The 26,876-nt window shown below is 44.5% G+C and overlaps 1 protein-coding gene across 1 annotated transcript in view; it reads left to right on the top strand.

Annotated features, from left to right (window-relative positions):
- SENP5 (SUMO specific peptidase 5) overlaps positions 1 to 26,876 on the top strand; it is a 180,530-nt gene that overhangs the window by 84,701 nt on the left and 68,953 nt on the right. Inside the window, exons 5-6 of the mRNA XM_083848394.1 lie at positions 16,081 to 16,276; positions 21,876 to 21,970. The gene's annotated coding sequence lies outside the window, so the exon portion shown is untranslated. The remainder of the gene's footprint in view (positions 1 to 16,080; positions 16,277 to 21,875; positions 21,971 to 26,876) is intronic.

Here is a 26,876-nt window from a genome sequence, read left to right as displayed (position 1 = left end):
CCACAGGAAGTATTCAGTTACCTAAGAACAAGTAAGTGCTCTTTTCCTCCATGAGACTTTTCTTGCCCAAGTCGTTCAGGTCAGCTACTGTGATAAGCTGTGATCAGATACCTGTTTCTGGGTGCAATTGTGCTTAAAAAAAAGGGGAGGTTATTGTCTCCCAGGCTTTCCTCCCATCCCCGACTCCTCCCAGCGGTTTGTCGCTGTCTCCCTGCAAGATGTTATCACATCCCCAGATTGTTTGCAGAGATGTTCAGAAGAGTGCCTTTAAGATGCTTCTGCCCAAATCCTCTGGGTTAGCAAAGAGCTCTTACTTAAGCCGTTTTAGGTAAACCTGTCTTGTTTTGATTAATAGGGATTGGGAATGCTCAAATGATCAGCTCTTGGGGGCTGTGTGTCCTGCCTGCCTGCTGTCTGGTGGCAGGGCAGTGGCAAGTAACTGGAGACAGTAAGCACTCAGAGGTCTGCAGAGACCACATCTGCCCAGCGTCCCGGAGTGAATCCTCAGCCTCGGTGACACCGCGGTGGTGGGCTGGGACTCCCGGGCTCTGCTCCTGATGTAGCTGCTGGCCCACTCCGCAGTCTCCAGTGCACTGTCTATGCCTCAGTTTCTGCATCAAGGCACCATCATCTTCACAGCAGGAGGACAATGAGAGCTAAGTGTAAAGTGATTTGGTCTCCTTGGTGCTGAGTTACAGGCGATCAGTGCCACTTCGTAAGAATTAACTTTTTCTTTTTTTTTTTTCTGATGTCTTGAGTAAATGAAAAGCGAAATTTGTGTTCACAATGGGAAACTATACTTCGCTTTGAAGAATGGTATTTATTCTGATGACTCTCTATCAGGATTGTTGCTCTGTGAAGTGGCCCAGCAAGGAATACTCCTTTTCAGCCCCCAACAGAACAAGCACACGATTCCCAGGAACGATGTGTCAAACTATTTAGCTGTCCATGCAGAGGGCTAAAATCTTTTGTCTCGGTGCCCCTGAAATTCCCTTCAACTTTGCATAGATGGGTACGGTTAACGAGTGCATTCTTGTGTGTATTCAGTTAAAACTCACATCAGCTTCTCAGAGACACCAACAAAAGTAACACTAGAGTAAGCAATAGCAGCCCGAGCTCTTTAGCTGAAATCATTCTGACTTCATTTTTAGCCTACAGGGTGATGTTAGTTGTTACTAAGAAAAAAAAAAGGAAAAAAAAAAAAGGTTGTAATGTGCTAGCTAAGTTGCTAAGGCTCTAATGTGTATGCAAGACAAATTGTTGATAAAAAACCCTACATGTTGGTGAGAACAGCAGAAAAGGAGTCCCTTTCCAACATTACTACAAGTTAGGAACACTTGTTTTTTGTGTTTTTTTTTTTTCCTGAAGACAGGCACATAAAGGCATGCTGCAGTATGAAATACCTGTCAGCAATGCCAGCAGGAGGAGTTCCCATCCCCGGGTGACTTGAGTGACAGAGCATCATCCCTCAAGTGGCCACCTCTGTCGGCAGCAGGCTGCGGGGCTGAGGTAGGAATGGGCAGTCAGGGGTCACTTCACTGCTGAAGGAGGCAGAGGAGGTAACTACCCAAAGGTGGCTGCTAAAGTGGCGCACGGCCATGCTGCTCCTCACTTTGACTGATGTGCCTCCTTACAGCGCTCTGGCTTTGTAGAGCAGTCTTGCATACACGTGGATGTCTGTAGTCTGTATGCGGTCCAAGTGTGTTCCAGTGGAACAGCTGGGAGTGCAACACTGCTTGTCTGGCTGGCAGAATCTAGAATTGAGCCCTTAAAACAAAAATTAACGACTATCCCTTGGCGATGGCAGAGGGTCAGTGTGCAAAGTGAGTGATTTGGTAAAACTGTTGTAGCCCAGGAATTAAAAATCTATTTTAAAGCAAGTATCCTTGCAGAAAATTCCCACTTCTCAAATTATTATAAGATGCTTTCAGCTCTCCCAGGATGATATGATGGATGGCAAGAAAAGCAAATTAAACATACTGAATTTAAGCTGGTTTACTGCTTAACTGTGTCCTTTACTGGGTTTACTGTTTTTTATTTTAAGCTGCAAAAAGGGTTATTACCGTCTTAAAGCTGTGAGCTCTAGGCTCCAAATCCGTATAACATCATGCACAAGTAAATGGGACAGTTAACTGACAGACACTAACTTACTGCTGGAAGCTCACACGAGCTTCTGGCATTAAAATCCTGCCTGGGAAGGCACGGGCCAAATCCTGCCATCACCCGAGGCAAGCACGGTTTGAGCACAGCCCCCTGGGTTACAGGACGTGGTTATTGGGCCACTGCTCTGCACCCAAAGGGCACCTTGGCCTCTGGTGCTCGTCCGAGCAGTCGCAGTGTGACAGCCCCTCATGGCTGAAAAGAGGAAAGATGGAGTAGGGGGGTTTTGGTGGGAGATGGGGTCTCCCAGAGCAGTCTGACCCAAGTCATTCCCCCAAGGGCAGGCTGGGGTTGTAGGACTCCCTCCTGGCAGCCTCCTGACAGTGGGGACCGTCCACTCTGGCCTCAGAGGCCGTCTCTCCCTCCCTCATCTCCCCCATGCCAGGGCTCCTTTGTAGAGCGCTGCCAGACGTCTGCTGGCAGCTGCTCCCTCTCTGATCACTGCTCCGCTTGCCGTGCAGCAGGAGCCAGCAGTAACCTCGCACCACCTCAAGTGACATTAGTTAACCGTCCTTTTTTCCTCTCCGTGGCCATCTCCGTGGCCCCCTGTCACCGTTGCGTGGGTTTGCTGTGGCACCAGGCTTCCTCCTTCCCCAGCAGGATGGAGCCACGGGGCAGGACCTGGGGCGGGGAGGACAGCGCAAGAAGCCTTTCCCCTGCTCTGCTTTGCTGACACATTTCTCCTTGCTCCCTACAAAGGCTCATTTTCTCAGGCTGATTTCAGAAGCAGTGGGAGATGCCGATGTGAAGCCAGCACTGTGAAAGCACGCTGAAACCTAGCTTAGACTTGGAGCCTGGCCTAGCCAGATCAGCAATAAAATTTTCAAAAAGAAAGAGGAAAAAAGCTATTTCCCATCACAGGAGCAGTGGGGTGTTTTCCATGGGAACAATGATGTTCTGGTTAAGTTCTAAGAACTTTTCTAATTATTAGGCAAAACCAATGTGAAAGCTGATGTCAGCAGGAAGAGCTGATGGGAGGAATTATAATTGTGTCTGGGGCCATATGAAAGCATTATACCATGTCTTGCTCCAGACTTTGCATGACTCATTTTCCTCCTGGTCAGGATCTTGTATTGAAGTGCAGACTGGCAGTTGTCTGGATCTTTCCTAATGCCAAAACTGCTGTTAAGTTGGTTTTGTTAGTGTTTTTTATTTTTATTTTATTTTATTTTTTTCCAGTGCCACTGCGAGAAGTACCATCAATAGAATGTCTTTGCTGCGGAGGGAGCATCAAGCAAAGCACCACGCTGCATGGGGCAGTAATTGCAACACTTGCTGCTGATTTATTGTCAGCAAGTTCTTTTGTGGAAGGAATCCTTACTCAGTTCCAGCCATAAAACTCCGCTGGTTTCAGGAGGAATTGTGGCGGCTTGCCACTTCTGACTGTCTGCCTCTGAGCATTTAGATCTTCATTGTATGTAGATTTTCTCTAGAAACCCATTTGCTGCTGAGACCTACATTAGACACCACAGCTTACAACTGTTCAAAATTGAAGTGTAATTTCCATCTGCAAAGCTGAGGTAACAGTTGTACCCCTCCCTGGATTAGAAAGCATTTTTTAAAAAGCAGATCCACCGAGTGATCTACCTCTTTCCTCCCCTTTCAGCTCATCGTAGCTCCCCGTGGTGTCACTGGCGAAGCACCGACTCCTTTCAGGTGGAGCTGGACTGGACTCCAGGGTACCCTGAAGAGCCAGTCACCAATTTAAATTTATTGATGTCGTCAACAGGTGAAACAGGTTATAAGACTGTGCAAATCTAAATTTTGTAGGAAGCAACCAAGCAAGCAGTTATGTTACAGAAAATGGGCAAAACCTGAGAATAATCCGACAGTTGTGTCAAGCACTTCTCGCTACAGTCTTCAAATCAGAGAGAAAAACCTTCAGCTACCTTGTGATCCGTGTCGTTCATGTCCATCAGTTCAGTCACCGCATCAGCAGCAGCCACGTTCATTCACAGCTGCGTGGTGCTTGCTGAATCCTTGTGCTGTCTTTCTGGTGCATAATCTAGAAGGCTTTGTTATATGTCAAGCCTGCTTAAATGTTCGTGCGCTTCAAATATTCAAATGCTTCTGTCACACCCACAGAGCACTGGCAGAGCTTCTCTGCCTCAAACCTCTCCTAGGCTGCTGTGGGAGAGGCTTGACTTTTTGGCCGTTGTGGGTGTTAAGTGCCTGCTCTTGAAGCCTGGGCTCAGCCCTGCTATGAGGTCTCCGTTCACACTTGAGCACAAATTTTCCCAGCCTCAGACATGTGGGTACTCAGAACTTCTCAGTTTGTGCATTCAGGAATATGTAATTACACAAAATCCACCAGCTTTGCGCAGGGTTTTAAAACACAATTGCTTTTTAGTTAGTAGAACAAAAATACACAAATTTACAAACAAGAAAAAATAAACACCAACAGAATACCTATATTTCCTGCCTCTGTTTCTTTACCATCATGGATGTTACTCAGAGTCCTGTAAGGTGATCAGGTTTTCTTTGCAGTTCTTTGAACCTGCAGTCTCTTTCAGCTCTGCATTTTGGCTTGAACCTCAGCTAAACCAGAATATGTGCACTGCAAAACATTCCCTTCTTCCTTTCTTCTGCTCCAAATTGTGTGTGTGTTGCTGCAAGTCTGTTTCCATTTCCCAAAGACTGATATATCTTGATTTACGTGTTTGGTTTTGGTAAGTTTCTCTGCTGCAAACAGCACTCCTCTGCACAAGGGCTGGAAGAAGTGACTCTTCTTGCTCTGTCACATCTTCTGATGATACCTCCTCAAGCAGATAAGCCTCTTTCCACCAGTCCTTCCTTTTTTATTTCCGATGCAAATTCATAAAACTGGAATTAAAATTCATTCTGCTGCAGCATGTGGTGGTTTCCCTCTCGACAGTTTTCTGAGTGAGAGCAGCAAGTGTGAAGGTGTTGAAAAGCAGCCTGCGGCGCGCCATGTCAGCTGTACTTCTCTCGCAGGAAACACTGCCGTAGTGAGATCAAAAACTGATATTAGCATGGTGTCCGGGGCAATGCTGCCTGTTCTTTTTGTTCCATTGGAGAACATGCTATTTTCTTGCTTCGTCGCTTCATCTGTAGCACGCTGGCTGTGGCAACTGTCATCATTAAGGGATAGTCTATCATGCTTTTCAGTGGAAAATTGGATTCTTGACAAAATCATTTTGGTGGGAAATCTTCACTTTTTATCAAAAGTCATTCAACGAAAGAGATTTTTTTGCCTGAAACTTTTAGTAATTGTTTCTTTAGTGCATCGTTGTTGATTTTTATGGGACGTAAGGACGAATGTGTTAGTATTTTCTGTCTGTTTTTACAGCACTGACTCTTGTGGTTCTTCAGAATACCGTTCAAGTGCCAAAGAATGAGCAGAGGGCCAGTATCTATTTCACACTTGTATCAGGATAAATCCGTACTAGCGCCACGGAAGTCAGGGGAGTTTCTTTGTATGTATGTCAGTCTGTCCACGGGGCTTCTTGACTGCGGGAGCAGCGGGGGCAGAGCTCCCTCGTGGAGACACGGCTTGTATTGGCAGAAGAGCAGTAAGCTTTTGCCAATATACTTCAAACTAGTTTCTCGTACTGCATAAACTATGTCCGGATGAAAACTGGTTTCTGCTGACACTGCTTTTCTCAGGAGAAGAAGAATATCCATCCTCTGCCTGGGACAGTTAAATGAACAGGCACGTTATGTGCGGGCAGGAGCTCAGATGCAGAACCTGCTCCTGAAGGCCACATGGCAGCCCTGTAAAGCCTTTTTTTCTCTTGTTGCTCACTTGTGGTAAAACCAGGTAGCACCACGGCCTCCCCGCTGTTCCCCCCAGTGGGTACTTGGGTCAGAGCTGTAAAGGTGCGAGCAGATTTGGGAGGTAAGGCAATCCCCCCAGTGCTTTCCCTGTGGCTAGCTGGGTTCATCGCCGCGGCCTGCCAGCAGAACAGCAGTCTGTCTGCTGGGGGATAAGCCACAAAGCCCTGGAGGTGCTCCTGGCACCTTCTGAAGTGCAATCTAAGGTGCATGTCAGCACTGATTAAATGGAAGCTTTATAGGAGGCCGTTTGGGCCTTGATTATTTCAGAAGCACCAGTAGGCAGGGAAGTGGATCGCTTGAGCTGTCAGCTGGGTGATTTACTGTGACTCCTATAGGGAATAATGAAGGTTGTGATAAACTGCAGTGTAAGAAGCCGGTAAATAACTTTTATGGTGAGACTGTATTTGGAAACACTGAATAACGGCAACTGGTGTCACAGATCTTATTGAAAGGCGCTTTTCAGAGTTAGGTATTTAAATGGACCTGGTGGGACTAAGCTATCCCCGAGAACTCTGCTGCCATCAACAGAATGACCTTAGGCTTGATTGAAAAAAAGGAAATGCCATCTGTAACATTACATTTTTATTGAGAATATGAAACAATTAACTCATTTGGAGAAGAGGAGAGGATGTGTTTATGTTAATGCTGATTTATTATTTTATTGCTTCTATAACAAAACAAGACCTCCAAACCATAGCATCCACTTGTGTTTTTTTTTAATCTTGGCCTATTTATCATCAGTTCTTTTTATCACGAAGCCCACACAAATGAAGAGAGACATTTATTATGTTCTTTTATTTCACAGTGCATAATTCAAATCTGGAAATGCTGTTTTCCAGAAGAAATACACATTTATTTTTAATACTTTTCTATAATTTTATTTTCAATGCTTTATTTTAAGAAGTCATCACATTTGGATGTTTATTTTTATTGTTTTTAAATTCAGCCAACTCTCTAATGTCTAGTGGAAAAATAAATCTTACGTTCTAGTATTAGGTAGAATTAGATTAATGGATTCTTACTAAAAATTATACATGAGATTCCTTTTATGATTTCACGTGGCTTTCAGCCAACTTTCTTTGCTACTCTAGCAAAGTTTTCAGAGTAACTAACTGAAGTCAGGCTGAAATGCCATTTGCTTTTGGCATGTTAGACCATGGATGCTATACACTGGACAGGTGCTTGTATTGACTGCAATTAGAATTTGGTTTGATGACAAAGTGTCCATACAATGTTCTCAGAAATTTCTATGCACAGATCATAGGGATCTCTTCTCTGCTTCCCTGTGCTTTGGTCACTTAGGGAGTGTAGGAAGCTGACATTTTAGTTACTTGGTAGCTGTACTGACTGGGATGCATCACTGTGACATGCTGACAGATTAAAAATCAGGAAAAATACTAATTTGTCAAAATTGAAATGATTCATAAAGCAGGATCCTTTTCCACTGCTCTCCTAACTCAGCCAAAGCATGGAGCTGCTTTGTCAGAATGTGCATGACAGGGTGTTTTGGCATTTTTGAAACAGAAATCATTGTATTTTTACATTAGTTGAAGCTACTTCCTACTGTGAGGTTTCAGAAAATGGAGAGCAGAAAATTAAAGGAAAAAATAAATAAATAAATAGGAACAAAATGTTTTAAAATAATGACAATAAAGTGCCCCGAGTGACCTAACCTGAATGTTTTGTTCGGCTTCCAGTTTGACAAATTTCCTTGTTTTCCTTACTTGACTGCAGCACAGAGTGCAAAGCAATGACAAGGCAGGATCCTTCGATTAGTGCAGAGGTTCCTCTTGCTGTGCAACAAGCATGTGGAATTGGGATGTAGCAACTCATCCCAGAGGACTAGGACTTAGATTGGGGCCTTAGATTGTATTCTGACATTTCCAACAATTTTGTGAAGGAGCAAGTTTTGCCTCTCTATTCCTGCCTCCCTCGAACTACTGCAAATAATATTTTTCAATCAAATTAGCAAAAGGTTTTTCATATGTGCGTGAAGGGATTCAGATAGTGGTAGTACCTATATAATGTATATAAAAATAGAATAATAGAAGGTTAGAAAATGGGCAATTGCGGGCCTGTTGTTCTTCATCTGTTCGCTTTGCAGGAACTGCCTGGTTTTGGTCTCCTCTGCTGCGTCTCTCCGTGGTGCTGGTGCTGTCTGTGGAGCCAGCCCCGTGCCTGACCAGCCGTGAGTTTCTGAGCTCCCTTCTCACCGCTGAGCCGGGTGAGGCGGCAGGTTTTGCCTCTGCCTGGGCTCAGAGCTGCTAGGTGGATGTACAACGTCCTGCAGAAAGATATGCTGCTCCTGCAGGGTGAGTGTACTCGCCAGCGCCAGAAAACCTGTACACAGGTAAAGTGATGTAGTTATCCACTACTCTGGGTTACGCTGTCATTCTGTATTAAGACAAATTAGTGTACTCGGAAGCAATCAGAAGTAATTACTCTTTAAGAAACAATAGGCGTCACTCTGTGGCTTCTATGTGACAGCTAAAGAACTTGGCTTCCTGTGAAAAACCCATACAGCTTAATCTTCTCGTGTCAGATCATATTTCCCTGTCTTCTCTCAGTAAATGTTTACATTGCTGCGGTAAAAGGGGCACTGTGTGATCTTGGCTAACAGGGGACTTGTGTGTTTAGAGATAGTAATGGGATCCAGTATCTTTCAGCTATCACTCTCAAGATGAACGCGAAGAGGGTTTGTAGGTTCAGAATAGCTCCACTGCAGGGGCTCGAGTGGTCCCACTCTTAGGAGGAAATCCCAATTCCACAAACCCAGCTCCTGCTGTTACGTGAGCTGACACCGCGACAAAACAGTGACAGGAAACGAAATGATAGGAAATGAGCACAGAGCCCCGGCTGTTCTTTTGCTCTCCAGGTAAGACTATGAATGATGCCTCAGCTGGTTCACCTTAGGAGTGTAAATATTTGCACTGAATCCTACTTTTGCCACCCCTACTGCTGCATTTCCATCCCCATCACCTGCCTGTCATTTTCAGATGTTCCCTTAAAGATCAAACCCTTTCTGAGAGCTCCTGTGGGATCTTTGAACTGTCAGAGAAATTTGAAGTCAGTGTGTGAGTAAACCCCATTTTTCACATTCTCTGGGAGGAAACGTGGGATTCGTCTCAGTGAAGACGGTGCCAAATAGTGGTGGATTGAGATCCAGGTGAGCTCCACAATTGTAGTGATTGTCAAGTGTGCTTCTTTCTTAGGTAGCGGAGAGTCTAAACTTCAAATCCTGGCAAATGCCATTATCTCTGTACTTCCTTTTTATTAAACAGTTTGCTCTCACCGCTGATGCTGCCCACAGAGGGTTGTTTCAGCCTTTTGTAACTTATATTTGTGGTAGCTTGTGGAAAAGGAAGACTGAGTAACAACAGAGTGGTCCTGTGGTTAAAGCAGTTAGGTAGTGTGTAGGAAGTCTGGGTTCAGCTCCTGGCTTTGTTGTGGGTGTGCTCTGTAATTGAATACACGGTTGCTGTTCACCTCAGTTCTCCTTCCATCAGATATAACCATCAGAAGGTGATTGTGAGGATGTATTCGCTGGTGAGAGATTGAAATATTGCGTGTTATTGGGAATGTGGAGGTAAAATAGCGATAAGCCAGTCGAATGCTGTTCCGTAATTGGGTTTTGCTGTATCTGTGAGAACTAGCAGTGAGACAAGACTTTTAGGGAGAGTATCTGTCATCAGACTAAACTTAGTTGACCTTTATTGGTCTCCAGTAGATAGTACAACTCTCAAGAAACTTTGTTTTCCTTGATTTCTTCATGATGAGGGTGGTGTAGCACTGGAACAGCCAAAGAGGCTGCGAAATCTCCATCTTTGGGCATTTTTAAGATGCAGGCAGCCCAAGCCATGGTTGACGCCGTCTGATGTTGGCAGTAGTCCTGCTTTGAACGGGTTGGTAGGCTGGGGATCTCCAGAGGTCTCCCTCCAACCACTGTTTCTGCGATTCTGTGATTCTAATGATCTTTGTCTTACATGGAAGCACCAGTTATTTTAGGAAATATCAGTATCTTTGAGCAGTCAAAGCAAACAAGATAACAGTTTATTATCATTTATTACTAGTACTAAGTGAGTATTCTAAAAAAGGCAAACACTTGTATAGCCTTGCTTTCTGTCTCTCTCAAAGCAAAATTAAGGGTAGACATTATATTTGATATAGTATTCACTATTCAAATTACTTTTTATATTTTATCTATTGGTTATATGTATTACCTAATGCTTAATTTGATAACTGCATACTTTTATCACTTCAGTATAGTAATACCGAGACAAAATATGTTCAAACATTAACTTTACAATCTCGTTGCAAAATACAGCTTACATGAGTGACTTACGAGGATACTTGAGGCTGAAATATCTTCTTTACCTACAGACATTTCAAAATAACACATATATGCTCTACAGAGTTAACAGCTGTTACTATTCCACTAATGGGAAGTATTTACTCTTTCTTATGTTGAAGATAAAGCGTTATGCACTTCTGTCTTAAGCTCAAGGTCCGTGTAGTCCAATCTCTATAAGAGAAACCAGCAGAACTTAATTAGTCCTCGCAAAGCTCAGAGTGACTTGTGTGTATCCTCCTCTAGCTATTAGCACTAAAAGCTCTCCCATAAAGCACAAAAACTGTAGTGTAGTAATAACATGAGGTTCTCATTTTATATTTTTATGTTTACTACTTGTTACTATTTCATGTACATGAAATGATATAAAAAGATAGTGTGCATGCATATTTACAAGAGCGCACGATGTAATGAATTCTGCATGTTCTATTAATGAGCTCTTAAATCCGGGTTTTGTCTGTGGAGGAAAATCGATGCATTTGCATCCGTCATTTTGTCCTGATGCTTATATGAAAAGGGCATGAATGACAAGTGCCAGGAATTAGGGAAATGAACGACACTGAAAGTCAAGATGCTGAGTGGGTGTTTGGTTGTCTCAGCTTATTCTTCCTGTCATCTTACGTCGTACATCCACATGAAATACCTGCATTCTCCACTACTACCGTTTTTGTCCTGAAAAGAAATGTAATAACTGTAATACAATGTGGGTTTTTTTTCCTTTGATGTTAATCTGATAATTTCTTTTGAAGCACAAAGACTGGCTTGTTACTCTGCAACGCGTGTGCTGGGAGAAAGTGGAAGGAACCTCACCTCGCCCAGCCGTCCCTGCTGGGTGCTGACAGGGTGCCTCCTGTGGGTGCGAGAGAAGAGGAGCAATGACAGTGACATTTTGCCTGATATTTTGGGAGCTCCAGAGCTGACTGTATGAGCTGCCATAGCACAAGCTCCAGCACCACGACTCCCAGGTGGATTTGTTTCATCTGCTTCAGGCTGGTAATGCACCACCCGTGGGACCCTGTCATCAGCTTTTCCCTCAGCTCCTAGAACTCATGCAATGCACGCTGCTGGCCTGTGAAGTACCCAGCGGAGGGCGTTTTCCTTGGGTATGTAGATCCCCAAGGAGGGATAGAGGGCTGTGACCAAGACCTATTACGGGGTTGAATTGAGATTCAGCCAAGGCCAGTCACCTGTGGGTTGCCTTACGTACTGTGGCTGGGTGCTGTGGCTGGGCTGCAGGAGGCAGCAGTGTCCTCCCTCATACAGCCTGCTGTCAGCATGGGGCAGGGGAGGACAATCTTTGGCAAAGAGGCGGAAGACCAAGCAGAGGTACCATGTCATAAGAGTAATAGACTCCATTCTTTTACCATGGGTTCTCCCCCAACCACCTTTTTTTTTTTAACGGTGAATTCGGTAGACTGATCCCAGTTTCAAGAGGCAGGCAGCAGTGCAGGGTACTATGCCTGCTAGAGCAACTTGGGCTGGCTCTGGAAGGACTTCTGAACACAGAAACCCGAGTTACTCTGTTCTGTAGAGGTCCTTGCACCGTGCTTTCTGCCACGATATCCAAAGGCTGTGGTTTCAGCAGCAGAGCTAACAGCTGCCTCGTGTCATTTGCTGCCTTGTTCTCTGCCCAGGCAGGGAGTAGAGCAGCTTGTTTCAGCAGGGACTGTCTGTCTAAATGTGTACGCTGCTCTGTGTTTATGTTGGAAAAAGAAAGATCAAAGTGTGTGCTTTGAGCTAAAAATGGAGGCTGTGTGATTAGGGACCTCATCTCACTCCCGGTCACATACATATGTACATGTATGTCCGCGTACACGCCCATGCCCTTCATTGCCACTGGAACCCGGGGTGGGAGACACTGCTCTGAAATCAGGCTGTTCCTTTAGATGGAGACGTCTCTCCGAAAATCAGGCTGTTCCTTTAGATGGCCATCAGAGGTCAGGGCTGCCTTTGCAGGGAAGTAGACTTAACCTTATCTGTGACTACTTAGTTTTCTGTTTGCAATGAGGAGAGACTCAAGATCAGCTGATGATAGTGAGCCTGTTGAGTCAGAACAAAGCCCTGTCCAGCCTGGTGTCCTGTCTCGGAGAGTGCTGGTACTGGAAGGGTAAGAAAAGAGCATAAAAGGGGACACAAAGACCGGAATACTTTTTCTGATGTGTCTTTCCAGCTTCTGGTGTACTGCATGGAGGCAATTCCTGAGCTCCAGGCTGCATCTGGACTGCCGTATTTAATGGCTGTCAGTGGATTCCTTGAATTTATCTAATTTTTTTAACCCATTTATTCCTTTGGACTCTGTAACACTGACCTCCACATTCCAGTACCCATTGTGTAAAAAGTGTTGCCTTTTTTTTAGGCATGCTTTCAGATAATTTTATTGGGTGTTATAAAGATCAAAGAGTAATTATTCCCTGTTTGCTTTCTCCATTCTGCTCCTTGTTAAATATCTCAATCACATCCAAGTTTAGCTGTCTGATAAGGGATCGAGTCCTTGCCTATGACACCCCTTCAGTTTTAGGAGCCATTTGGTACCTCTGATGCTCTTGCTGCCTCTCTTAACTCTACCTTTTTGAGATGGCATGACCAGAATCGCACGCACTGCTCGAGACATGGGCACACCAGGGACTGACAAAATTGCAGAGTGATGTTTTCCATTTTGTTGTCTCTTCCTTTCCCATTTGTCCTTAGCATTGTGCGGGAGTTAACAAGCAGCTCTATTGTTAGAAGAGTCTACAGGGAGAGCCTCACAGGCTCCTCCTGGAGGAAGGATGCGGGTAACAGGACATGATTTATCTGTTTAATTTATGTTGGACTGTTTGATTTTGCAAAATTAACTTCCTCCCTGAAGAAGGATGTCAGATGAAATTTTCAGTTGAAAGGTGCAAGGGGAGAGCGAGAGATTAGCGTTCATAGCAGTGCAAAGCTGCGTGCTTTGATCCTTCTTCATACTCGCTGCTCAGCTCCACTGCGTATCTTGCCTACGGGACAAAGTTTGGGGGCAGGACTGGGGAGACTGCCTTATCCAGAAACTGCCAGCCAGATTGTTTCCCTTGGATCAGGCCCTATCTCGGCAGTTATGTCCTTGGCTTTTCACATGCAAAAGAAGCACTTTATTAAAAGAAACTGAATACTTCCCAGAGTCTGACGGCTTGCATTTTGAACTATCACCCCTAACAAGGGACCTTAAAACTGACCCCGAGACGTTAATTTAACCATTACAATTCCATTAGTCTAATTTGTCATGAAACATCTTTAACTAATTACCTGCATTTGTAAGTTAGTCCACATGTCATGAGATAAGAAGTCAAGCGTAGTCATAGGTCACTGCTCTCGGCTGCCATCACATAACACAGACCCTAGATGAAAGGGAATTTAGACTTGATAGGAGGAATCTAAATGACAGCTACTCAGTCAGTAAAGGCAGTCGTGGCTGTAACGTAAAAATTGGACCGCTGTTTTAGAAGGGGTGTTTTGGAAAGGAGGGGGCATGCCCTCATTAGCAGAATTAGGGCTCGGCAGACAGAGAGCATAATGCGTTCCCTATGAGCGTTTGTCTTGAAGGTGGCAATTTGATAAATACAGGTCCCCACTAAAACCATTTGCTAAATGTGGTAGACAATAGTATCAAACATTTACGACTGAATTTAGAACTGTCCCTTTTCAAAGAGACCTGATTATGTCCTAACTGTTGCTCTAAAAAGCTCATTTGGGAGTTGCTGTTGGTTTCCTTACATGACAAATGCCGAAACAGAGGGAAAGACCAATTAGGAGTCTGATTAAAGGTTGCTCATGCCTTTCATTGAGTATTATGTTTGGATTCAGCTCCCTATTACTCGTTGGAAATCTGCCCGTGAGTTTATAGCGGGAGCTCCAACGTGCTGCGTGCCACAAACACTTCTCTCGCTCAGATTTAGGCAACCGTAAACTTCCCCTCATTTCTCTTGTTCCTGTGCCCGTAACGTTCCCCTAGAGACCCGATGAAGAGAAGGATATGGTATATGATTAAAGCAAGACAAAGCGTTCGGAAAATTTCCTCGCTCTTGTTTCTGCTCCCTTTTACACCAAGAGAGGGGGTGCAGAGGAAGGTGGTTGAGAGAGGGTCCCCCCACTGGAGTGTCATCGTCACATCGCTGGCTGCCTGCGCTGGGCGCGAGGAGTAATTAAATCCCAGCCTTCCCCACCCCTCCATCCCTTAGCTGATCCTTACAGACAGCAAATGCAATTGAATTCCTCACTTCCATCACTCATTTGATGAATACAAAGGGCCAGGACGACACAGCTCTACCGGTCCGGCCAGCCCTACCTTTGTAGTCCCTAAGTACAGGCTCTGTCCGAGCCATAAATCACAGCTCCTCTAAATTAGAGAGGCTGCCAACACATCAGAGGGCTGGAGCAGGAGCTCCCTGTGATCACAGCAGGGAGGGGAGGATAAGGAAGGCCCTGACCAAGCTGTCTTTGCTCTAGTCAGGAGCTTTATTCAAACAGCAAGGAACAGAGTGGGCCTGGGAGTCTCTGTGCTCCTCTCACGGGCATCAGCCTGCTGCCGTGGCTCAGCAGCATTCTGGTGTTACCTGCCGTCCCCAGGAAAAGCTGAAATCCTCTTTGTGCAAGCTGTAAGGCAGTCTCTGAGATTAGAAGGAAACTTCTGGTGCTTTATTGCTGCAGACTTTATACCTTCCTCCAAATGCCTTTCTTGGCATCCCTGTGCAGAGGAGGGGCTGACTGGTTTGTGTCCCCCCCTTAGCACCAGCCAGCACTGGGTGTGCTCAGTCTGCAGAGAGGAAAAGCGACGGCCTCGCCGGGCTGCCCCCAGCCCCTGCCACGTGGCAGCAACAGCCCTATGCTTTCATGCGATGTGCTATGAACACCATGGCGTTCCTTCCTTTCCTATGTTCCTCTGTTACTCTTCCACCAATATTCCTCCAGGTCTTTAAACGTAAATGAATCTTCAGGTCTGCAGATCTTTAGCCTGTCGGTGATGGGCATAAGGTATCTCCCAGTCTGAAATGAAAAATCACAGACAATCCATCCTTTCGATCTCCTGCTTTTATCCTAAGCTGATAAGAGAGGCCCTCCTGTGCTTGTCAGCTTTGCATTCTTGGTGTGCGCTGCATAGCTGGGTATTGCAGATTAAAGGTGAAGAGTTGAACATGGAAAAAAAGCAGGAGTGAAGCAACTGTTTAATGGGATAGAGAGGCTTTCCTCTTGAAAACTGCTTATCCATATCCTGTCTGCTGGTAATTGCACAGAGTATTTTCTTTATGGAGCATGTTAGCACTGTTTTCACAATTTAATATATTTTACCCTCTTACAGGATCATCTTTTCACCTTGGTAACATTAAATCATTCTTTACACAGATTGTAAAAAAAAAAAAAAAAAAAAAAAAAGTCACCCACCACATTTTTTCAAGCTGTTTAGTTCTGCCCTGTGCATCTTTTGTCTTTTAATTACAAGTGTTCATGTATGCTGAGGAGTCAAAGCTGAGATGGTCTCAATCTGTCCCTAAGTTTAAGCCCATGCAGTTCCAGGTTTGGAAGCTCTTTTCCACCCAAGCCTGTCTCAAGCTGTAACACAACCTCTGAAGTTACAAATCCAGATATTGTGGAACTCACAATGCTAGGATGTGCTGTGCTGACACAATCAAACCTTGGAAATATGAGGTTTTGGCAGTTGTTTTGGCTTAGTCATGTCACTGTAGGTCTGTCTGTCTTTCTGCTAGAGTTATTTTCATTTTTTTTGCAACCTCCTCCATGTGCCTTGCTCTGTTTTTCAGGTAGATCTTTGCCTCCTAGCGCCTTTAAGAGTCTCAGGTGGGACGGTGGCACCACCGGATCCCATGGCTCGCTGATGTTTTCATGTGCTGGGATTCACCTCCAGGAAGAGATCTAAGAAAGCATCGTTAAAAATCTGCATAAGCTTATGGGAGCCAGAACATATGGGAGCAGAAAGTTGACTGGAAAATGGCTCACGTATGTATGCTGCCACTGCCTATACTGCTGTCTTTGTTGGTCCCTGGAGAGGTGCTGGGAGAGTACAACAGTTGCTGACAGTGAAAAGCAAGAGAAGAGAAGGGATGCATTTATCAGGGAAAGATGCAGTCATGACTCTGGCTTGGCATGATAAACAGCATGCGCTGCTCAGAGATCTGATTGCAGACAGGTCAAATTCCCCTGCTCTCTCCCCTGCTTGCTCCTGGATTCCGCTGCGATTGATGCGAACCAGCCTGGTTCTGTGTCCCTTCCTCACAGCTGGGGTCTGCGGGGCTGCAGTGAGCTTGGGAGCAGGGACAGTTTGGGGTTGGGAAGAGACTGAACTGGGGTTTTTCTGATGCCAAAAGTTCCTGATCTCATTGGTATAGATAATGTCAGTGTTTATAGATATATAAATGATGATGGGGGTGGAGAAATGGGGGCATCCTTGATAGGGACTAGGAGGGGTCTGCGGTGAGGTGGGGGCTTCTGAAATGGTAGAGGCTTGGGAGTGTGCTCAGGAGAAGATGGCAGCACTGGCTTGAAACATGTTGTCACAGTCTGGAGCAGGTAAGGTTGCTGGGTTTAAGGTCTAGGACAGAAGAGAGAGAATGTGTCTCACAAGGGATTGAAGGAGCGTATTTTGGGGATATTCTAGCAACTGTCCCTCCCCTGTCCTGTGCACTTGGTTGCACAGGACAGTCAGTTTTGCTGATGGAAAAGCGGTGGCTTTGTTTTCTGCCCCACCTTCACCTCCTTGCCTTTTTACTTGTCCGCACAGTATTATATATCCTGTGGCATCATATAATTAAAATAGATGATTATGCAGATGCAAATGAATCCCTGCGGAAACCTAGCACATGGACAAAACACCACGAGCAAGTTCTAACTGATTATGCAGCTACAGAGAAGATTCTTTTTAAAATTAAAAATACTTTTACATTTTTTTCATCTTTTTTAATGCTAACAACTGAACATTTTCCTCTCCAGGTAAAATCTGAAATAGATGAAAGAGAGAAAGGAGCACAGAGTTACTTAGGGAAGTACAGGCTGTAGCTTTCCGGGCTCCAAAGAGCACAAAATCTTTCCACCCATTTGCAACACCCCTCGCCACTGCATGCAGACTCCAAACCCGCTACGCACTTGGCTTCGCTATCTGTGACTCCCACTCCCTTTTTTAATATTGTGAATTTTCTCTCCAGACCCCCAAAATATTTTGGCCCTGCAAGTGCGCTGGATTTTTCATTAATGTGCAAAGTCCTTCTTTTATTCCATTTCTGCACTGCTGCCTTCGGTTCGTGATTTCTGTTCCTCTGTGGCCTCAGCGAATACATGCTGTGGCCTGAACGGGGGCGGTTTTCTCTGCAGTTTCAGTGAAACGCAGCTGTGTGTTGCAGGCACAGATAAGGATGGTGGAGGGACTGCAGCCCTCTCACTAGCACCATTTCTTGTTATGTAGAGGAGAAGAGGTACTGCTTTTCCTTCTCCATCATCAATCTGTTTTTATTCAGCATTTGCAGTTGCCAGGATGTGATGCTAACACTACTGATGTTTCCTTGTCCCAAGGCTTGATGGATACATTTGGTGCCCCCGTTAACCTCTCTCCATTCTCAGTAACACCTTTGTGATGATTTTTCCTTTCCAAGCCACAGTTACCTTACAAGCCTTTGCAGCAGTAAATCCAGCCTCTTTTGACTCCTTTCCCAAAGGTGTTGAGTTCTAAAAGGGGAAAACTTGTTGAGGATATTTTCCATTGATATCAGTGGATCCAGAATTTCTTGTTTCTTATCTACAGTGCTCTTCATTCCTTCTCCATTGCTTTCAGCAGGGAGGGCCAGATTCTGCTCACAGAATATAACCATCATTTTTAAGGGAAGTAAGAAAGAAAAGAAAGAATCTGAAGCAAAGCTATCAGTCTCAGGATACAAATCAGGTGGAGCTGCCTTGACACTTGTGCTGCCAATTAAAGGACAGCATGTTATGTAAAGAGCAATACAGAGGCTTCTCTAAGAGGGAGCTTGCAGCATAGCAGGAGATGCCGTGTGTATGGAAGAACCAAGGATCAGCTGCTGCCTGAAGCAGAGACTGTGCAGACAGCATCTTTGACAGCATTCCTCAGAGCAACATCCAGAACTCTGGCAGACCATAGCACAACTTTTCTACCTCATTATGTGCTGAGAAACAACTGGTTTCTACTCATTAGACACTAATCAAGGTCACCCCTTTGTTGCTGAATGCTCTCCATTCACTACACTGTTGGCAGGAGGGCTCGCTCTGCTCCTGTGTGCTCAGGAAAGAAAAAACCACACACACAAAATAAAAGGACAAGAAATCCTTTGGTCAACCATCTGTTGGAGCACAGGCTGCGGACACAGTGCAGATACAAACGCCTGGATGCATTTTGCAGGTGTGCCCTGTGACCCATCTTTCCATGGAGGAATTCAGTGGGAAAACAGATTGCACTAGACTGTTCCTGCAACTGCAGTTAATCGCGCCTTTTCTATATTACTGCTACAGGATTAACACAAACATTGCTCCTATTTTCAGGCTTATCAAAGGCAGCAGCACATCTCTCTAATCTCCTATTTCCCTGCTCTCTTTAAAGTGTTGAAATGAATGGAGCGCTGATGAGCAGGGATGTGGTGCCAGCAGGGATGGTGTCATTTAATGCCTCGCTATTTATGCTATTTAATGCCTGTGTGGCTTTATGTGTCCTGAGTGACTTGCTAGCCATCTGGCACCCTCCACCCTTTCACGGGGCAGACGGAGGTGTAGACAGCATCTTCATTTGTCTCCGATCCAGAGTGACCAGCAGCAATGAAACAGCATAGTTCCGATGTGCCTGTTTCAGCATAGCCTGCACCTGCTGTCGCTGAAGGATGAAGCTTGGAGGCCGTGATCTGGCGACCCTTGCTACCAGGCAGTTTGGATGCGGATGAGCTATAGGCACACACCTATATTTCTCCTGAATTGGTTGGCACGTGCAACCTGAATTTTATTTCTGGCTGTGAAAGGCCTAACAGTATCTGATCCACAGGAGCACCTGTTTGTACAGAGTTAACTTGTCAAAAGCTTTTAGGGAAGCTGGAATCAGCAGAATTGTATGTATCACATCAGCTTCTTGTCCTAAGAGCCCTACAGCTGGATTTACAGTGCCATTGAATCACAGCCTGAATCTTTAGCTTTAGTACTTTCACTAATCACAAATAGTTGGGTTGTGTCCTCCAATCTACTAGGAAGTGGGCTGAGATCCACCCTACTGTTTTCACACCGCTGTCAGCTGGCGTTAACTTTCAGTCATTTCTCTTTTGATGCCAGACTGAAATCAGTGACCTAGAAGTAAAATACTCTGTATTTTGTTAGCAAGCAGTCCCTGGAGTTGTGCAGTCTATGGGCATGTTTTCTCAGCTAGCTCTTTTGTATATCTTGCAATTGTGGCAATTCTACTGTAATTACCACCAGGCCTCTTTGGTAGCAGAATTTATTATTTCCTTTCCGCTTTCTCCTATGTATTTCTGCTTGGATCACAGTGAATTAAGGACTTCCTTTAATTTTTGAGGGATCATGATATCCTACTCTAAAGCATTCATTTTCAACAATGACATCCTGAGAGGTTGTTTTACAGATTCATTGATATTTTTGCAAGGAGGGCAAACTGGATTCTGTCTGTTTGGCACTTACTGCGCTGTCTGTTAGCGGTACAGCTGTGGGATCTGACCCTGAAAGTGCTGAAGCCTGTGAGAGTATTTGCAGAAGAAGGACTAGTCATGTGTGGGGCATTTTCATAATCAGCCTTCATGTTTATTCGGAGCACTTGCGGACAGTGCTGATAGTCTGTGGGGAGGTGCTGGCTGCCCTTTCCAGCGATATTGCTGAAGGTTCGCTTTACTCATTGTTTTATGGAAGTTTCCAGTTCACGTTGTGACTTTAATGCAGGCTGTTAATATGAGTAAGTTGTATCACCATGCTTTTTTTTTTTGGCATTCAGATTCAAGGTCAGATCCAGTGGGCCAATTTATGGGAGTATCTAATGAATTGCCAGCATCCCAGGAAGTACACAATTTGAGATTAGAAGCAGCACCACCTTATTACCGTGATAGTCAATTGCAAGGGAAAGTGCAGTGGAAGTAAGGACAGGGTAATGTAACATGTGAGTGGAATAGCACTCAATCCATGTATTATGGAATTGTCATTCTCTGCCACGGTTCAGCATAAATGGACTAATCTTCAGTTTGAAAATGAGGAGAGCTTGACTGTTAAAGAATAGGTCATTTGGCTTCTGGCAACAGTCGAAGTTGCTGTAATATTAGCTGTAAGAACTTGTGCATTCTTAGTAGGGAGATAAAAATGATTAAATTGCACTACTTGCTTCTCTGTCTTCTGAAGTAATTCGTATTTGGACTTGTCTAAGCATTTGCATAATTCCTAAGGCCATTCCTATTCAGAAATGCATTTCAACTTGTGCTTAAACTTAAGCAAGCGCTGAAGTTCTGTTCAGTTCCTGGGGCTTAAACTTTGCTGAACAAGGTATTGGCCAGTAGCTTCCAACGTGTCAGGCACTTCTGAGATTGCTGTGATATAGCAAAGGAAAGTTTGCTGTGCTCGTTGTATTATGGGCTGAATATTCTTTCGTGACTCAGTAAGGTTACGGGTGAACATCTTGGAGCCCTAGAGAGGATCATTTTCAATAGAGTCCTCTGTTAGAAATCCAAGAGCCAGAGAGCTGGGGTCACGGCTCCCAAGAGTTTTATGGACTCTGCAAAACTGGCAGTCACACTGGCTGCCTTCCTTCCGCTGGGTCCTTCCTCAAAAGGAATGAGCGGAGCCAAGGGGAAGGTTTTGTTGGGCTCCTTGGGATGTGGAGTTCTGCAGGCCAAATTCTGTTCTGAATTATGTTTTATTATTGCAGAGTAACTTAACTTTGGTAGGGCCAAGCCAGGTGGTAGCCATTGTCGATGCAAATTGTAGTACAGTTAAAAAAATTTTGAAAAATTCCAGTATTTCCATATGTATTTCTGTCCAAGCTTGGGAGGAGGGTGGAGAAGAACCTCAATATGCTGAATTTCTTTCTTTTGTGGGTATGGGGAGCTCAAAACATATTGCTTGGCATTATCAAGCTATTATGTGTCAGTTGAGTTTAGCATCAGAACGTGTCAGCCACTGCAGTTCCACTGCTTCAGGAGGATGTGTGTGGGAACTGGAAATTTTAAACTAGGGTTGACCCCAATCAAAAATGAAATGTTCGGTTACAGCTTTTTAAAGAAAATACAATGAAACAATTGACTTTTTTTTTTTTTTCCGTTGGAGAAAATCATTTTCAAACATTTGGTAGAAAATCCTCCACAGAATAGACTTATGGCCTGAAGTCTTGTTCACAGTAAAACTGGTGGGAATTTTGCTGTTAACTTTCATGTAGCCTGAATTTCACTGAGGTTTCTGTTGCAGCAGGAGGGATAGCGTGGCCCTTTATCTGGAGGCATTAGTGTAGCTTCAAAGCCTCTTGGCCCACTTAAGAAATAAAAAGCATTCTTATATATCTCATTGATTTGTCAGAGGTCTTGGTCCACTGAAAGTAACGCAGTTTTTGTCTCTATCCCAGGGAGCCACAAGGAGCTTAATCTATATTTGTTAAAATGAAGACCTGTAGCATGTTCTTCTAACGCACCAGTAGCAGGAGAAAGGGCAAATGTCCAGGTTAGTGCTCTATTTTGCTGGTCTCTGTTCAGAACATTGCTGTAAAATGTTTGCTCTGTGAAGAGGAATCACCGCAGGTTCCAGATGTAGGTGTTTACAGTGGGACCGTATTTCTGTTTTAATGTAGTGCTGTGCATCATGCTGTCGCTGTTTGCCTGATCCCTGTGTATGAGATGATTCACCTGCTGCAGAATTTTTCTGTCTGTATAGCAGATTTTATTAACCCCCAGAGAGGCTTATTTGGAAGCTGATTTTCCATCCCAGACTGGGGTCCCGCTATTAACAATCTTTCATGAGTAAGGAGTGGTTCGTTTCATTGCTTTGTTACCTCTTAACCTGGGACAAGGGCATCAACAGTCATGAGAGTGGGAAGAGAAAGGGCTGGAAGAATCAGAGGAGAGGAGGAAATAAATGCTTCTAAGGGAAAAGGAGTTTTCAGTGAGCAATTATCATCTGGAAATTTGCTAAGAGGCTTTTGCAATGCTTTTTATAAGCAACATTAAATGTAATTTTAGTTAATTCTGGACTTAACCTGCCCACTCATCCTTGGATTTAGGGCTCACTCAAAGCAATTTACCAGTTTTGCACTTCAAGCCAATCTGTACCTGTTTTACTGGCAGGTTTCGCTGCACTGAGGACAGTGACACAAAAAAGCAGTACTTTTCAGGGAAGAAATGGTTCCTAGGAGGGGCCTAACAGCAGAGTTTGAAAAGCACCGTGTTCCCAAAGAAGGGCCAAGTTTTTCAGAAGGGCTGAACACCAAGCACTCCTGCTGTGACAGATGGCTGAGTATTTCAAAAGATCATGCCATTAAAGCTGGCTGGAAATTGTCTATTCTCTTGTTTTTGACAGGAACTTGGGTTTTGTATTAAAAATAATAATGGTGCAGAACGGGCAGATTTCCTTTCAGCATTCTATTTTTATGTGAGCGTTTTAATTGTTTTGGTCAGGGAAACTCTCCCTCCCATGGTACATTCCTTTGCAGCTTGCTGTGCTTGGAGAGACATGTGGTAGCAGCCCTGCAGAGAGGGGCTTGGGGGTGCTGATGGATGAAAAGCTCAACATGAGCTGGCAACGTGCACTTGCAGCCCAGAAAGCCAACCATGTTCTGGGCTGCCTCAGAAGAAGTGTAGCTAGCAGATCGAGGGAAGTGATTCTCCTTCTCTGCTCTCGCGAGGCCCTACCTGGAGTGCTGCGTTCAGCTCTGGGGCCCCCAGCACGAGAAAGGCACAACCATGTTGGAAAGCTGGGGAGGGACTCTCTGTCAGGGGGTGTTTGGTGAGAGAACAAGGGAGAATGGCTTTAAACTAAAGGAGGGTAGGTTTAGATTGGACATAAGGAAGAAATTCTTCACTCAGAGGGTGGTGAGGCACTGGAACAGGTTCCCCAAAGAAGCTGTGGATGCCCCATCCCTGAAATGTTTAAGGCCAGGCTGGACGGGGCTTTGAGCAAGCTGATCTGGTGGGAGGTGTCCCTGCCCATGGCAGGGGGTTGGAGCAAGTTGATCTTTAAGGTCCCTTCCAACCCAAACTGTTCAGTGATAAATGCTTCTGAAAGTCTGATCACCTGTTCTGGCACCTCAATGGCAAGAAGCTTCTCTGAAGCTCTAGCCAAACACAAGTACACCGTGATGTGGTGGACAGAACACCGCAGTGTGCTACTTGCCATTCACGTTTTCTTGGGTAAGTTCCCATTTCAGTTTTCCAGAGTGGGATAAGGTTTGAAATACTTGTTTTGGAATCCCGAGCACGTGAACTTCAGTGGGTGAATGCCCGTACTTCTGGCTGTTCTCATTCAGGATTGGGTGTGCTTGGCCCTCTGGAAGTGCGCCTGTGTTCGTATGTGTCTGCGTACTCAGAAAATGTGTCTGGGAACTTGAGACTGTTTCTCAAAATCTGTGCTTTAAGATTTCCTTGGTTTAACTTTCTGATCTGTAGACTGGAAGTAATTTTCTATCCTCAGCAAAGGACTTACAAATATCAGTGTTTATGCATGCAACTTTGGGGAAGCAGAAATACAAAAAATTCCTTCTTTTCCATTGAATGTCTTGGAGCTCTCTTAAACTGATAATTAATTGAGCAATCATAATGATGCACCCGTGGGGATGAAGGGGGAGGAATAATTTACAGGTGGGAGAAATGAGGCATGAATGACTTCCTAGCCTTACCTGTGCCATGCCGTTAGTCTGTGTCAGATCCAGACAAATACCTTCTGTCCTGTCTCCTTTTTCATCTGTGATAAGTGGCTGGGAACATCAGCTTCCTCCCCCCTTCCTCTTCTGCAGAGGACTCATTTCCTTATCACCAGTGTGCTGTTTCATTGTAAGCACGAGGAGTCCATGTGGCCCATCTCCTGGGGGGAGCAGGCTTAGAAGCTGGGACACTTGTTTAAATCCCAGGTGCCAACCACTGGGTGGGACACAGCTGAAGCTCCACAGCATGGGAGAAAGGGAGTCAAGAAATGAAACTCCTGGTGTTCTTAGCACAACCACACATCCTGCCTTGTCTCCCTCCTCCCGACTTTATGTGCAGCTGGATTATGATGTGCCATCCTCTGCACATCTCCTGTGGTAATTCAGGTTCTATCCGTGCTGCACTGAGCAGAGTGCCCGAGGAATATCTGACCTGACTCTGAAATACCAGCTTATCTCCAAGGAGAACCCAGCCCCTCCTTTGTTGCCCTCTCTTTCCTGTCTCTATCCTTGTGCCTGGGGGTTGGTAGACTTCTGTACAGAAAACAGTGTGAATCTTCCAGAATACGTAGAATAAATGAGCACAGGTATAAACATTTGTGGGAACCGAAGAGTAAAATACTGCTTAGGCAAAGACCCGTCACACAATTTCACTTACAGTTTGGCTGGGGATCCTGCTTAAATTTAGTTCTTAAACACAGCTGTGAAGCTCATGAAGGTGCCACATTGGTTGCTCACCCAGCAACCTTTATATCCTCCTGGGAAAGTAATAAAAACAGCAATAGTGAGCAGTAATTCTAACACAGGCTGGTTTGCCTCATTCTTCTGGCTGCTCCTTGTCATGCTCCTGCAACTCAAGTCATTAAGTTCTTCTTCTAGCCAACCTGGCTGTGGACTCCATCTACCCTGTCAGTTATTCTTATGTGTAGAGGAAGAGAAAAATACTGATATAATTTGCTGGTCTCTGGAACATGAGGGGTTTTTTTATTTAACTGACAGGGCTTATGGTTACCTTTAGCCATAGCTTTTTGAGTAGATTTTTGCTGGACAGCAGTGATAAGCCCTCCAGGAAAAAGCAGTGGTAAGTGGTGGCTCGTGATATACATTTTGTACTCTTTTCTGTAGTAGTGTTTGCTATTCTATTTCAGTTGATGTATTGTGTAAAAAAAAAAAAAAATCTGGTAAAGATGCTAACCCATATGTGGTGAATTTAAGTCTATTGATTTCTAGCTTTCCTATTTGCATTTTACAGACCCCTACCGCATCTGGGACCAGAGCTTGAAAAGCCCTCTTTAGTGAAAAGGATTGTCTTCCGCAGGTCATTGACACTCTATATTCTGCCTTATCTAAATTAGGCAGTCTCCAGTATTCTCTGATCTAATCCCAAAAGTAAAGGGTGTGTGTTTGGTGCAGATGTAATGCTTACACATAAATTTCCCATTGAGCAGTTATTGGAAAAGGAGATGAAAGCAGGTAGAGCTTGACCCTGCAGTTCGGTGCACATGCTGTCAGGGACGCAGTGTCTGCTAACAGCTGGCTTTTCTGCACCTCGGCAGGTGATGGAGTTCCCACTAGTTCAGAAGTCCACTGCCAATGGTTATCACATGCTGTTCTGAGAATTCCCATCAGTCAAAAGAGTCTCATAAATAATTTAGAGGAAAGCAATTAGCACACACAGCTGTAGCTGTTTGCAAAGTCACAGTCATACCTGGCAGGGCAATCTGGAAATGGAAATTGCAAAACCATGTTTTAAAGTAGCCAGAATAGTCTAGCTAGGAGAGAGAGTTGGTGGGTAGTTGTTGATGAGTAAGGAGTAATTGCACTTCCATGTCTTTTCGTGAGTAACGAAATCCAGGATAGAGAACTTTCAATATTTTTTTTCATCCTGGGGAAGGGATCAAAGGGATGCATAGTTTGAAAAACTCCATCAGTCTCCTTATCTTTCCGGCGGCTCTGCAACTCAGTCAGCTTCAGAATGAAGGGGATAAGTTTTATTAGAGACTTGAACTTGCATTTTGAAGGCTTCAGCTAGTTAATGCTAGTTTATATGTACAGACTGTCCAGGAAGGATAGGCAGGAGGAAAAGGAAGGAGGAATAGCTTGAAATTTCTCATCTGAGTATGCTTGCCTTGACAGATTGATGGGAATAAATTGTTTGAGAACTTCTGAGGAATGATAAAAGGCAGAGGAACCTGCCCTTTAAGAATCCCAAGCAACTACAGGGAAGGTGTTAAGACAAAGGTTTGTTTGTGCAGGTGAGCCATGGGAAGAGGATATCCATATTTAATCTAAAGATGGCAACAGGCTGGGGAGGGCGTATGGAAATGCATTTTAGGGTAGGGTTAGAAATCAAAATCATCATGATTCCTGAACACTTCGACATCCTTCCATGTGGTTAGGATGCTGTCTGCCTGGCTTTAAATAAATCAAAGACATAGAATGAACTGATGTCTGGTCTTCTGCTGCATCTCTTGAAATATGCAGATCAAATGTTGCCCACCTCTATGAGATGATAGTTTCCAAGGTGGAGTGACCTCTAGATTGGGTTGAAGCATTTCCCTTTTACTTGTGAGTTCAACTCAGAAAATGCAGAGATGTCTGAATAACAAATTTGTCATAACAAACATTTTCTGTAAGTGCCAAGTCTCCTACTAAATTGCCTGCATTTTCTTTCCATGGAGTAATTTTTGAATAGAGATAAGTCAGCTATTTTGT

The sequence above is a fragment of the Anser anser genome (assembly GCF_964211835.1).
Source record: "Anser anser genome assembly, chromosome: 9".
Lineage (NCBI taxonomy): Eukaryota > Metazoa > Chordata > Aves > Anseriformes > Anatidae > Anser > Anser anser.
Note: the sequence above shows the minus strand (reverse complement) of the source record. Positions and strands in the feature narration are given on the sequence as shown.